General features: G+C 38.4%; 1 protein-coding gene across 1 annotated transcript in view; it reads left to right on the top strand.

Annotated features, from left to right (window-relative positions):
• The window catches only part of GPM6A (glycoprotein M6A), a 302,473-nt gene that overhangs the window by 78,872 nt on the left and 211,149 nt on the right, over window positions 1-12,452 (top strand). The window lies entirely within an intron of this gene.

The raw sequence follows: 12,452 nt of genomic DNA, 5'->3' as shown, positions 1-12,452 counted from the left end.
TAACTCATGGCAGAAGGGACAGAATCGAAGAAACTGGTCTGGAATATTTTAGGGGCATTTAGTCATTCATTCAGTGATATAGGAAAGACGTTAGGGTTCAAACCTGAGGGCCAAGAAAGAATTCTTGAGACCTCTTTGGTGCAAAAAGATGGTTTTATTAAAGCCCGGGGACAGGACCCGTGGGCAGAAAGAGCTGTACTGGGGTCATGAAGAGTGGCCCATTAGATACTTTCAAGTTGGGAGGGGGTTAGGAATAGCATAAGCCTCCCAGGTATTTTGGCAACAAGGTTTCTAGGATCCTGAGGGGGCTAGCTATTGTTAGGAAAATGTCATTTCTTACTGTTTAGTAAAAAACTCAGTCATGAGAGTCTTCAGATGTATATAGGTGGGTCATATGCTTGGAAGATGATTGCCAACATGTATCTTGGGGGAGGGGTAGAGATAAAGGAAATTTCATTTTTATGTGTTAAAGTAGATTTACAGGCTCCTGGGGATTGGGCTAAGATTGCCTTTTGCCCTTAGCAAAGTATCCACATTGAGGCAGCTGAGTTCTTAGAGGAAGGTCACTCTGCCTGTTTCAAGGACTTGTCAATGGGCTGTAAGTAGTGAGGAGATTTAATAATTTTTCTTTTGTCTTTGTTTTCTACATCATTCAGCACATATTTTTTGAGGGACATTGTGTATCTCACAAACTTGGTGCGTCTACTAAGGATGAAAAAGGTGTGGTTCCTGCTCTCTTAGGGGCTCACACTGTGGTTGGGGAGATAGAAACAGAAACAGCTATACTATGCAATAACTACAGTGGCAGATGTATTCCCAGGGGGTGTGTGTTTGCAAGCCCATCTTTGGGCACTGAGACCCTCTTAAGTTGAATCTACATGGGTATCAATCAGAAGAGGACCGTTGAGCAGATGTTTCTACAGAGATCGAGCATGAACACAGAGACTCCGTGAAACTCAGCATTGGGTGTGTTTTAATACAGTCAGTAGCGTGCCATCTAGAATTCATAGAGGTGCAAAGTCAAAGATAGAAGTAGAGGTGGTCAAGGGAATGGGTGCCAGGCCTTGAGTACATATAATTACACATGCAGGAGTTTGGGTTTTATCTAGTTATGAGGAACTATTGAAGTGATATAGGCAGAGGAACGACATGGTCACATTTATATTTTAGAGAGATCACTTTTAAATTTATGTGAAGGATGGATTGAAAAAGAAAATGGGATTGATGTGGAGAAATCAGTTGCATTAATTGAAGAGAAACGATTTAGGAAGCTAGAGAATTTCTACGCAGAATGATAGCTTTTACTCATTAAAATTAACTAGCAATATCAAAGTAACTTGGTGTGGTTCTGGTTTAAGATAGTTGTATTTTGCTTATCTCTAATTATTCATAATTTGAAATTGAAAAATGCCTAGAACTTTGTTACTTGCCAACTTCAGTGAAATATTACAGGCGTCAATAATACAGCAAAAAGAATACGGATTCTAACTTAAGGACAGTCATTTTTCAGATTCAGTAGCTTGTACAGAGGACCTGATCCTGCAATTCCGGGTCTAGGCTGATTTTAGGCTTTAATCAAAGTAGTTCAGTTGACTCAATAGCAACAATGCCTTTCTAGAGATTTTGGGAAGGGATTCTAGTGTGAGTCCAGCAGGACACTTTTCTCTTTGTTCCTCAATTGTATGCATCCCTTGATCTTAAATATCTTCTGTTTCAGAGAATGGCTCTATAATATTTTCCCAGTTTAGACAAGAAGCAAATTCTTCAAGGAATCCAGTGATGACTAGACATTTTGTTCAGCATATGAGTGTAACTCTGCCCTGCATTATGCTGGAGATTCCTAGATATGCCAGTCTCTAGACTGTTCACTTGAAGATCCAGTCCTCACCCCTCCCTTGCTTAGCATGTAGGAGATACTGTCCTCTGCAGGCTTCCCTTTCAGCTGGTTTCTAGCCAGTCTGTCAATGGGGGGCACTAGAGGGAAATTGGAAAGTGGGAGGTAAGGAGAAACCATCTTCTTTCTCTGACTTTTGTGGCTTCTCTCTGTGGCTCCTTCTCCTGCCATTCAAGCCCATTATGGACTCAGCTATTTGCACTGGCCCGGACTCCAGTAATACTCTGTCCTCCCTCCAGTTTAGGGACTATGCCAGGTTCCTACTCTTACTAATCCTTACGGTGTCTCACTGTCCTCTGTTCGGTTTCTCAGCAATTCCATCACCTACACAACCTGTTCCCAGTATTGACTTCTGTCACTTAAACTGTTACAGTGGTTTCGAACTGAAGAGACCGAGGGCCCTGCGGCCTCGATCCAGCCTGTCCCAAAGATATTGCCAAAGGCTCTTGGTCTCCTCACAAGAAAGAATTCAAGAACAGACACAACACAGAGGACAAGCGACACAAGTGGGAAAGTTTATTAAAGCCCAAGTACACTCTTGAGATGTGGGAGTGGCTGAGCTCAAGGGAGAGCTTCCTACTGGGGTTTGTGTTTCTTTTATTGACAGTTGTTAATGAGGGGGTGGGATATTCATTACTTGGGGCCAGGATTTCTTGGAAGCAGGGTTTCAGGACTTTTCTCACTTATTTGGTCAGGGGTTTCCCACCTACTTTGTCAGCCATCTTGGGCCCTTCTGGTCTGAGCTGGCTTCTTGTGTTTTTGTTTAGGAGTACTGCCTCGACAGGCCTCTGATTTCCCAATAGCTGGCCATGACTTCCTCTTTGCTGACCTCCAGGCATCCTGTGAGAACCTAACTGCCTCTAACAGTGTTTGTTTTCCATGTTGGGCCCTGACAGGTGCACAAGGAAAGTGGAGTTCTTTAAAGGCTTGAGTTAATCATCTTGGATTAGACATTTTCAGTAAATATAATCAGTATCCCCAATACACTATTCAAATGAAAGATGCCACTCCACAGAACAGGACTTCTGGGTAATGTAAAAACAAACAAACAAAAGAACCAAGAATCTTGTCAAATTTCAAACTCTTTTTATTGACAAATGCAGAATCTGGCTTTGAAGAATAAATATTGTGGCAAGTAGCTTTACTGAAATTTTTTTTTTTTCGTGTTTCTCCTCTAATTCCACTCTGCCTGTCACCCCAAACCAAAGATATAACATGGGTTCTTTTGTACTTATCTAACTGGGTTGGATTTTTGTTTGTTTGTTTGTTTTTGGTTTTGGTTTTTTGCAAGGCAGGAGGCAGAAGTAGAGGGCTCCTGAAGGCAGTAGTGCTTTGAATTCTGTTCAGCTCTGTAAGCAATAATGCTGGGTCTGTGACTGGAGTAGACTGAGGATCTGTGATAAGAAGGCTTTTGAGGAGTTGTGGAATGACCTGAGGCCCCATGGAGGGCAGAGATCTCTGGATCTCAGAGGTAACCAGGACTCTCATCCATGCACCTAGGCACCTCCCTGAGTAGATAGCAGGGTCTCAGGAGGGGATTATTTTCTGGTGCGTTTAGGATGTGTTAAAAAAAAATACTAATATTATGTTAAAGGGAAGTATTAATCATGACACTTGTTAAAGCTCAGTGAGGCTGACTTTATTCAAGGGGGTTGCTATCTCAATAGGTGTGAGGACCACTGCAGTGTGTCTTGTTATGGAGGAGAGAGCCTAGGTTCAATTTCAAACACAGTGTGGGCAAGTGAGAATTTATAGCCCAGGAGCAGGATGGGGTCAGTGAATGAAAAATTACTAACAGGAAACAACACAGGTAAGGGGAATTCTGGCTAAACTACTCTAACAGGATTCTTCCCGGAGGCAAGCCAGGTGATTAGACATCACTTGGGGGATGGTGGAGGATGAAGAGCCTGATCAGATATCCAGGCAGGCTAGATTGACTTGGCAGGATTCTTGCTAAAATTGAATAATTCAGAGATGAGCACAAAGCCTGAAAAGGAGCTCAGAAGAGGCTGAGTAAAGTTTGGTCAATGAGAGAACCTTACCGGAACCTAGGTCCTTGTGACTCTAGTGTCTTAAGGCTGCCACAGAAAGTCCAGAGTTTTCTGACCTGAAAACCCATGTGGATTGGGACTCTGAGTATCACGGTCATCACCAGAGCAGACTGATGTGGACCTTTGCCAATTGCCTTGGTCCTCCTGAGTTACAGAATATCCCCTTTGCCTTTGTCATCCTGAAATTCAGAGTTGAACCTATTGTCACTCTTGAAGGATGGAGTCTAAAAGTCAGAATTAAAATGATTTTAAGAAAATAAAAGTAATACTAAATGTATATCTGGATTTGCTGACTTAGATTTATATCTGCTGCAAAAGTAATCATTTTCAGATCACACTTCTTAATTTACAAAACTATTGCAAATCATATTTTAACTACCAGATGTTAAGAGCAGATTTGCTTAATAAAGACAAGTGGAAAAGACCACAAATGGAGAGATTTAGGACAACAGAAGCCAAAACAGAATAAATCAGAATAAAATCAAATGCATGGTAGATAAAGACTTAGGGATAAGGGCTTATGCTAAGGCGTGATTATGAGTAGTTATACAAAGCTGTTAAAACGTATTAATTTGAAGAATTGCAAAAGTAGGCATCATGCTTGTATGTGATAAATCAATGCCAATGTATTTAATAGGGTTTAGCAAATATTACAAACCCCACAAATACTAGTTTTTCATGTCCTTTCTATATTGCTAAGCACAAGAAACAATTACTGAGAATATGTCTCTGTGCTACTGTTGTATTAATAGGTTGGCCTGGGATTTTTAACCTGTTCATAGCTTGTTTTCCTATGTTTAAATTTATTAGTAACTGTATCTCTTTTGGTGATATGCTTGCATGTCCATATCCTTTTTCCTCATCTGTGGTTTCTAAATTCTCTAGAAAGAACATTTATCATCTGTGAAATTATTATAAATAGTTTCTTTCAAAGTCCCTAGTTACCTTCCATTGGCAATAGGAAAGGTTAACTTATTCACTAATTTTTTGAAAACACAAAATAATTTATTTTTATTTTTTAAGTACATTCTTTATATAAATATTACTTTTATAGAAATTAATCTAAATTTACTCTGGAAGGAAAATTTCAAATAGAATTTTGAATTCTTTATATTAACCAAATGGGATCCTTTGATCTTTATTCCAACCCATAATGAGGTTTATGAAACAGAGCAAAAGAGAGAGTATATTTCAAAGCAAGTTGGCTTCACCAGTGGTATCTAAAGGCATTCATTGGCATTTTGGGTCATAAGCTGATCTTGTGCTAAAGATAAAATAAGATTTGGTTTTTGTATTTAAATTGTTTTTGAGAGTGCTTTGAAGTTGGCTACTCATGGTCTTTCACTCTATGACATTACTGAAAAACTAAGTAACACAGTGAAAACCCATCATTATAACATGTCCTATGGATCTTTACTGACTTGGGAAGCAGTGTGCTGTAGTAATAGTCTCTTGGGTTTCAGAAACAGACTGGCGTTAAAATGTGGATCTGCTACTTAATAGCTGAATGGCCTTAGATATGATACTCAGTCTGCAAACTTCAAAGCCTCTTCATATGGGAAAGGAGGATCATATTTCCCCTGTGTGTTCTTTTGTGTAGGCATCTTCTCCCTAAATGATACTGCTCTTCCAGAGCACTACACGTTTTTAAACTTATTTTATGTTGGAGATCTTTACACAGTGTTATATGGACAGTCAATCCTTTTTTTTCCCTTTCTTTTTTTGACTGCTGCAAGGTACCCTTAGGATGGGTTTAGCTAAATTGACTTAGCCACTTCCCTCTTGATGGACTTTTGCATGGTTTCTGGTTTTTTACTATTAAAAATACTGCTAACATGAAAATCCTTATTTTGGGTTATTTACCCTGAAGAAGCAATGATGAAAAGGTGGAAGGATTTATGGTAAAGAATGTCGCTCCATTATCAGCTAGAAATAGAACATTTCTTTTTTGTAATTGCATGGACATCTCCCTCTTTTTGTAATAAGCAATTGTGGGCAGGTTGGAGCAGTTACTTCCTCAGAGGGTCTCATTCTGTCAGACAAAACTAGTCTTTTATATTTTGTGAGTGTCTTTTGAGCTAAAGCAGGGCAATTGCTCTTCTAGAGATTCTTTTCTTTGCAATATGCAGAAATATTTTTGTCTGGATTAGATATAAAAGATTTCCCATTCTTGGATTTGTCTAATCACTTAATCTGAGAACATTTAATTTGGTCTGTAATTTTGTCTTTTTTCTGAGTGAAAGTGTTTTCAAAAGACTCATAAAAGCCTTGTAATTCAGAGATGGAGATAGTTTGCCATCCTATCTTCCACCTCAATTTTAAATCATCAACAAATAAAGTGAATAAAGCACTTGTTAAATTATCATCTTCATGGAGACCAGAATATTTTTGGAAGTTAGGAGTCAAATGCTGGAAATCTCTGAAATTAGAGATTAATTCATCCTTCTATTTTTAGGACTAGATTTTTGGCTAATCCATTTTGACAAGTAGGATTTCAGAAATATCTAATAATATGAAGCTTGGAGTTCTTTGGGGTCAGATTTTGATCACAATATTTGGTATTATTTTCTTAATAAATAAATTGATACTGCTTTTTCTTACCAAGTTTTTTGGCATCTCGAGGTCCCATGAAGAAATGAGTGACTTGATAGATATCAGGGTATCCTAGGCTACAAATTCCTAGGATAAACTTAAATTCTTCAGTGAACGCCTGTCCTTTTTTTAGGATGGGAATTTCTTAACTTAGTAAATTTCTTAACTAGATTATGCAATTCTGAGCTAAGCCAAGATTTGAACCTATAAAGCCAATATGGTTGGTCATTATCTTCAGCTAAATTATAAGAAATTAAGAAGGAATATCATGCACTCAGAGGAATGTGTTTAAGGAGAGAGAGGGTGCCATGAAGGTGCTGGAGGAACAGAGGAAAGAATAAACCAAAGAGTCAGCTTACAGGAGACCAGGGGAGATGCCGATCCACATCCAGTGAGGAAAGAAAGTATTTGTTTGATTTTGGGTACTGCATATTTTTATTATTTTTTTCTAAGGAGTTCTTAAGGGAAGCAATTTTAAGTTTTATTTTATTTTTTTTAAGATTTTATTTATTTGACACAGAGAGAGAGAGAGAGAGACGAGCAGGGGGAGAAGGAGAAACAGGCTCTCTGCAGAGCAGAGAGCCCGATGCGGGACTCGATCCCAGGACCCCGGGATCATGACCCGAACCGAAGGCAGACGCTTAACCAACTGAGCCACCCAGGCGCCCCAGCAATTTTAAGTTTTAGAGGCCCCGTTATAACAATAAAAAATATAGTTCGTTGAGTGTTTGAAATTTGTAAACTTTTTTCTAGGCATCTCACAAAATGATAATTTTATTCATATCCCAAGTTTCCCTAACATGGTCCATAAAATTCAGAATTGTATATGGTAAAATCCTGTCAGAATTTAAGAAGTTGGACAACAACCCACAGGTTCATTGAAATGACTAGGCAATTGATTGAAAACCAGAGAATCTGAGAATCAGACCCTTTGGGGTCCAGCATCACTGCCCCCTAACTCCCATCTTATCCATGTGTCTCACTAGGTAGTAAAACAAAAGAAACAAAAGGCTTATATGCAGAACTGTAGAGATGGAAGGATAAAAGCTTAGGCAGTGCTTCCAAGGGAACAGAGCACTGGCCAGGAGCAGGACTGGCCCAACTGTAGTCACCATGACTCCTAAGACATCCACAGTGTGTCTGGCATGTTGGAGGGACCTGTGCTGAGCACCAGAATACCCAGTACTGATCTGAGTCTATGCATCGAAACTGTGGAAGGAAATCAACCAGAACATCAGTGTAAAACCTTTGTATAAAAATGTCAGGCAGGAAGACTCAGAAGGAAGACGGAGGGCTCTGTTGATACTCACCTAATAGCATGAACAGTCGGTCAGAGATGGTTCTAGTGTATTCACTACCATTGTTTGGTGGGAATTTGGAGGATATCGAGAGGGTGGGAAGGAACAGAGGGTGAAGGCCACGTGCGAGAGAGAATGGAAAGAGGGCACAGCTGTGCGGATCAGGCACATACAGTAGCCACAGTGGAAAATTCTTAGTGCGGTCTCTTACAAAACAAATAAAAATATTTATTGAATAAATGAATGAAAGAATGAACAAACAAACAAAAGAAGTAAAAATAAAGTGCAACAAGATTACTCTGGAGTAACCCAGTACTTCTAGTAGGATTGTTTAAGAATTTTTGTGAAATAGTAGCATATGATTACAAATTGAAGGACAGATAGAGTTTAGAACATGGGGCAAGAGGGATGGATAGTCAGCTGAGAGAAGAGAGCACAAATGATTGAGAACTGGGGCAAAACTAGGCAAGGCAAAGGGAGCCGTATGTAGCATAATTTTTAGTAGATCCAAATTCTTTAAGGTTAATAAAGTAAATTAGAGTGAGATAAGAGAATACTTTAAATTCCTAAGGATTTTAATTATTCAGATGCTGGATACCTGTGACATCATCTCTCACTGGGGATGATTCACGTTAACAAGATGCCATTTTGTTAGTTTTGTTCTTTTTAATTTTTTAAAAGGTTTTATTTATTTATTTGAGAGAGAGAGCGCTCACCTGGGGGCAGGAGCAGAGAGGGAGGGAGAGGAAGAGGAAAAGAATCTCAAGCAGACTCAGGGCTGAGCATGGAGTTCGCCGTAGGGCTCGATCTCATGACCCTGAGATCACGACCTGAGCCGAAACCAAGAGTTGGATGCTTAACCGACTGAGCCTCCCAGTCTCCCCAGTTTAGTTCCTTTCAGTGGGAGTTGTAGATTGGGTGACCAAAAGGTGTCAAAGTTACAAGTTTGGCAGTTTAAAACCAGTAGACTGCTTCCCAAAGGAGCCCTCTGACCTTGCTCAGCCTCAGTGGCAATGCACATACAACATACAACACACAACATACAACATACCAGTTGGCCAAAACCACACTGCAGCTCTCAGTCCTGTGTGTTGATCTCTGTTCTTGGCAATACCATAGCTTCACAGCTTGCAATATTATGAATCATAGCCTTGCCTTTTCATTTTATTCTTTATTTAGTCCTATAATTATCTAAATGAGCTTTGAAATTGTGAGCTGAGCTTCAGATTAGTCTCTGACTCTGCTATTCCCAGGCTAAATTTGGTTCAATACTTTATATTTCTTAAAAAGAAGAGCAAAGTAATTTTTCAGAGATAGTTCAAGTTCTCATCCCCTGCCCTTCTCCCTTATTCTCTCCCAAAGAATAACCACTGTCCTGAAACTAGAGTGATTTTTTTTTTTTCTGTGTTTCTGTATTAATTACTCATATCCAAAGACCACCAGGAACACTCCTGTATTTGAGTAAGTTGGGTGTATTTCAAAGGGAGGGAAGTGTGAGAAATCTCAGAGAGTATTAGAAAGGACTTGTAATAGATTTGGACTTGTGGGTAGGATTTAAGAAAGTGGGTTTTGCTCCGGATTGTTTATTGTTAGGAAGGAGTAATTCTATTACTGAATATCTTAGTAAGTCTTACCTAAAAGGAGGAAAGAATGGATAGGCTAAAGCTGTAATTGGTAAAGAAGCAACAATTACTCATATTAGCTAGGATAGGAGATGTTTGGATGATATTCCAGGTTTGCCTTTGTTCAACATTAGTGCATAGTGGTCTTGTTTTTATCTTGATCCATAATGGTCACAGAGTGGCCTTGTCTGATACTGATGTTCTGCAGAATTATTTATGTCTGATAGAAGAACCTGAAGTCCGTGTGTTATGAAACTCTTACAGGTAAGTTCTAGGCCAGTTCCTAGTTGATAGTATCAGCTCTACTCATGGTGTCAAGGGTGCTCTTTTCAGATCTCTCTATCTTTATACACATATGGATATGTATACATATGTAATTTCTGATATATTTAATTTTGATATTTTCCATAAAATCTACACAGATGACATCATGCTGTATGCATGATCTTTAATAATTTGCTTGTTAAACAAACTGAGGGTTCTAGAGGGGAGATGGGTGGGAGGATGGGTTAGCCTGGTGGTGGGTATTGAGGAGGGCACGTTCTGCATGGAGCACTGGGTGTTATGCACAAACAATGAATCATGGAAGACTACATCAAAAACTAATGATGTAATGTATGCTGATTAACATAACATAATAAAATAAAATTTAAAAAAAATGCGCTTTCGTGATGTATCCAGTTCATTGCTTTGAACTGTGTGTGTGGTGTGTCATTGTACAGATAAGCCACATTGAGTCACCTATAGGTGGACAGTTTAATTATGTGGGTCTCCTATTATTTTAATTACTGCGGTAGTGCTGTCGAAAACATGGGTATAAATGTCTGTTACATACTTGCAAATGGGTTTCTCTATGGTGTTTATTCTAAAGCAAAATTACCATTTCAAATTTACTAGGTTTTGTCAAGTTGGTCTCCAAATCTGAATTGTATACATTTTTGCTTTGTCCTGTATCAGATGGAGCTTGTTTCCCTGAATCTTTCCACAACACTTGTTATCAGGCTTAAATTTTGTCAGTCTTCTGAGTGTGCATTAGAATCTTATTGCCATTTTAATATAATTTTCTGTAATTATTAATAAGCCTGCCTATTTTTTGTGCTTTTTGGCCGTTTGGTTTTTCAATTTTGGTGCATGACTTATTTGTATTATTTGGTCACTTTCCCATTGAATTTTAAGTCTTTTGCTTATTGACTTTTAGTATACTTTTACATATTTTAGACATTCATTTGTATAGTCTGTAACTTATCTTTGTCCTTTTTTGTGTTATTTTCTCACCCAGAACATTTTAATTTTAACGTGCTCAAGTTTATTAGTTTCTTCCTTTGTGGTTCGTGTTATTCATCTCTTTAAAAAAAATCCTACTCGGGGCGCCTGGGTGGCTCAGTCGGTTAAGCATCTGCCTTCGGCTCAGGTCATGATCCCAGGGTCCTGGGATCGAGCCCCGCATCGGGCTCCCTGCTCCGCGGGAAGCCTGCTTCTCCCTCTCCCACTCCCCCTACTTGTGTTCCCTCTCTCACTGTGTCTCTCTCTGTCAAATAAATAAATAAAATCTTAAAAAAAAAAAAAATCCTACTCTATCCTGATGACCTAAAGCTGGTCTCTAATTTTCTTCTAAAAGTTTTAAAGTGCTATTTTTCACATTAGGTCTTTAGTTGGACCTAACCTGGTGTGTGTGTGTAGTTTGAGGTAGATATCTATTTTTCTTTTTGAACCATGCACGTCTTTCCCTTCTGATTTATGATATCACCTCATTCCTGAGTCTAGTTTCCATGTGTGCATGGATCTAGATTTGAACTCTTATATTTTCTTACATTCTTTAATTTGACAGTATCTCAATGTTTTAGTTACTTTTTCTTCTTCTGTTTCTCTTTTTTTAATTTAAATTCAATTAACCAACATATAGTAAATCATTAGTTTCAGATGTAGTGTTCTATTTCTTCTTCAAAGGTGCTTTTACCTATTTTGGGCTCTTTATGTTTCTATATTGCTTTCACATTCATCATGTTATGTTCCTTGGGTTTCTTCTGGAAATTTACTAAAAATTGCTTAGTTTATAAAATTGTGGGGAAAATATCCACCTTTAGATATTGAGACTTTTTATTAGTAAACATGGTATAATATCTGTATGTGTATTGCAATAAGATTTTCTAATGTTACACCATCTTTGTATTCTACTTGGTTATTATGTATGATTTTTTAAATTTTAAATTAGATTTTTTGAATTTCAGTTCATAATTAAAATCAACTTTAAATTCTCCTTTTTGATGATGTCCTTTCCTGTCTTTAGCATCAAGATTTATTTGGTATCATTATATTTAATTGTAAAATTTGCTCTCTTTCTATTCTGTAAAATAATTTGTTTAAAATAGGAATTATCTTTCCTTAAAGTTTTCACAGGGCTTTCATTTAATGCTCTCTGGCTCTTGCTTATCATCAGTAGGTACATTTTTAACTACAGATTCATTCTTTATTTTTTTTAAATTTTTTATTGTTATGTTAATCACCATACATTATATCATTAGTTTTTGATGTAGTGTTCCATGATTCATTGTTTGTGCATAACACCCAGTGCTCCATGCAGAACATGCCCTCTTTAATACCCATCATCAGGCTAACCCATCCTCCCACCCACCTCCCCCTCAGAACCCTCAGTTTCTTTTTCAGAGTCCATCGTCTCTCATGGTTCGTCTCCCCCTCCGATTCCCCCCTTCATTCTTCCCCTCCTGCTATCTTCTTCTTCTTTTTTTTTTTTCCTTAACATATATTGCATTATTTGTTTCAGAGGTACATATCTGTGATTTAACAGCCTTGCACAATTCACAGCGCTCATCATAGCACATGCCCTCCCCAATGTCTATCACCCAGCCACCCCATCCCTCCCACCTCACCCCCCACTCCAGCAACCTTCAGTTTGTTTCCTGAGATTAAGAATTCCTCATGTCTTTCTCTGATTGACTTATTTTGCTCAGCATAACACCCTCCAGTTCCATCCATG

This window comes from Leptonychotes weddellii, chromosome 2, assembly GCF_054177405.1.
Source record: "Leptonychotes weddellii isolate Sample4059 chromosome 2, ASM5417740v2, whole genome shotgun sequence".
Taxonomy (NCBI): Eukaryota; Metazoa; Chordata; class Mammalia; order Carnivora; family Phocidae; genus Leptonychotes; species Leptonychotes weddellii.
Note: the sequence above shows the minus strand (reverse complement) of the source record. Positions and strands in the feature narration are given on the sequence as shown.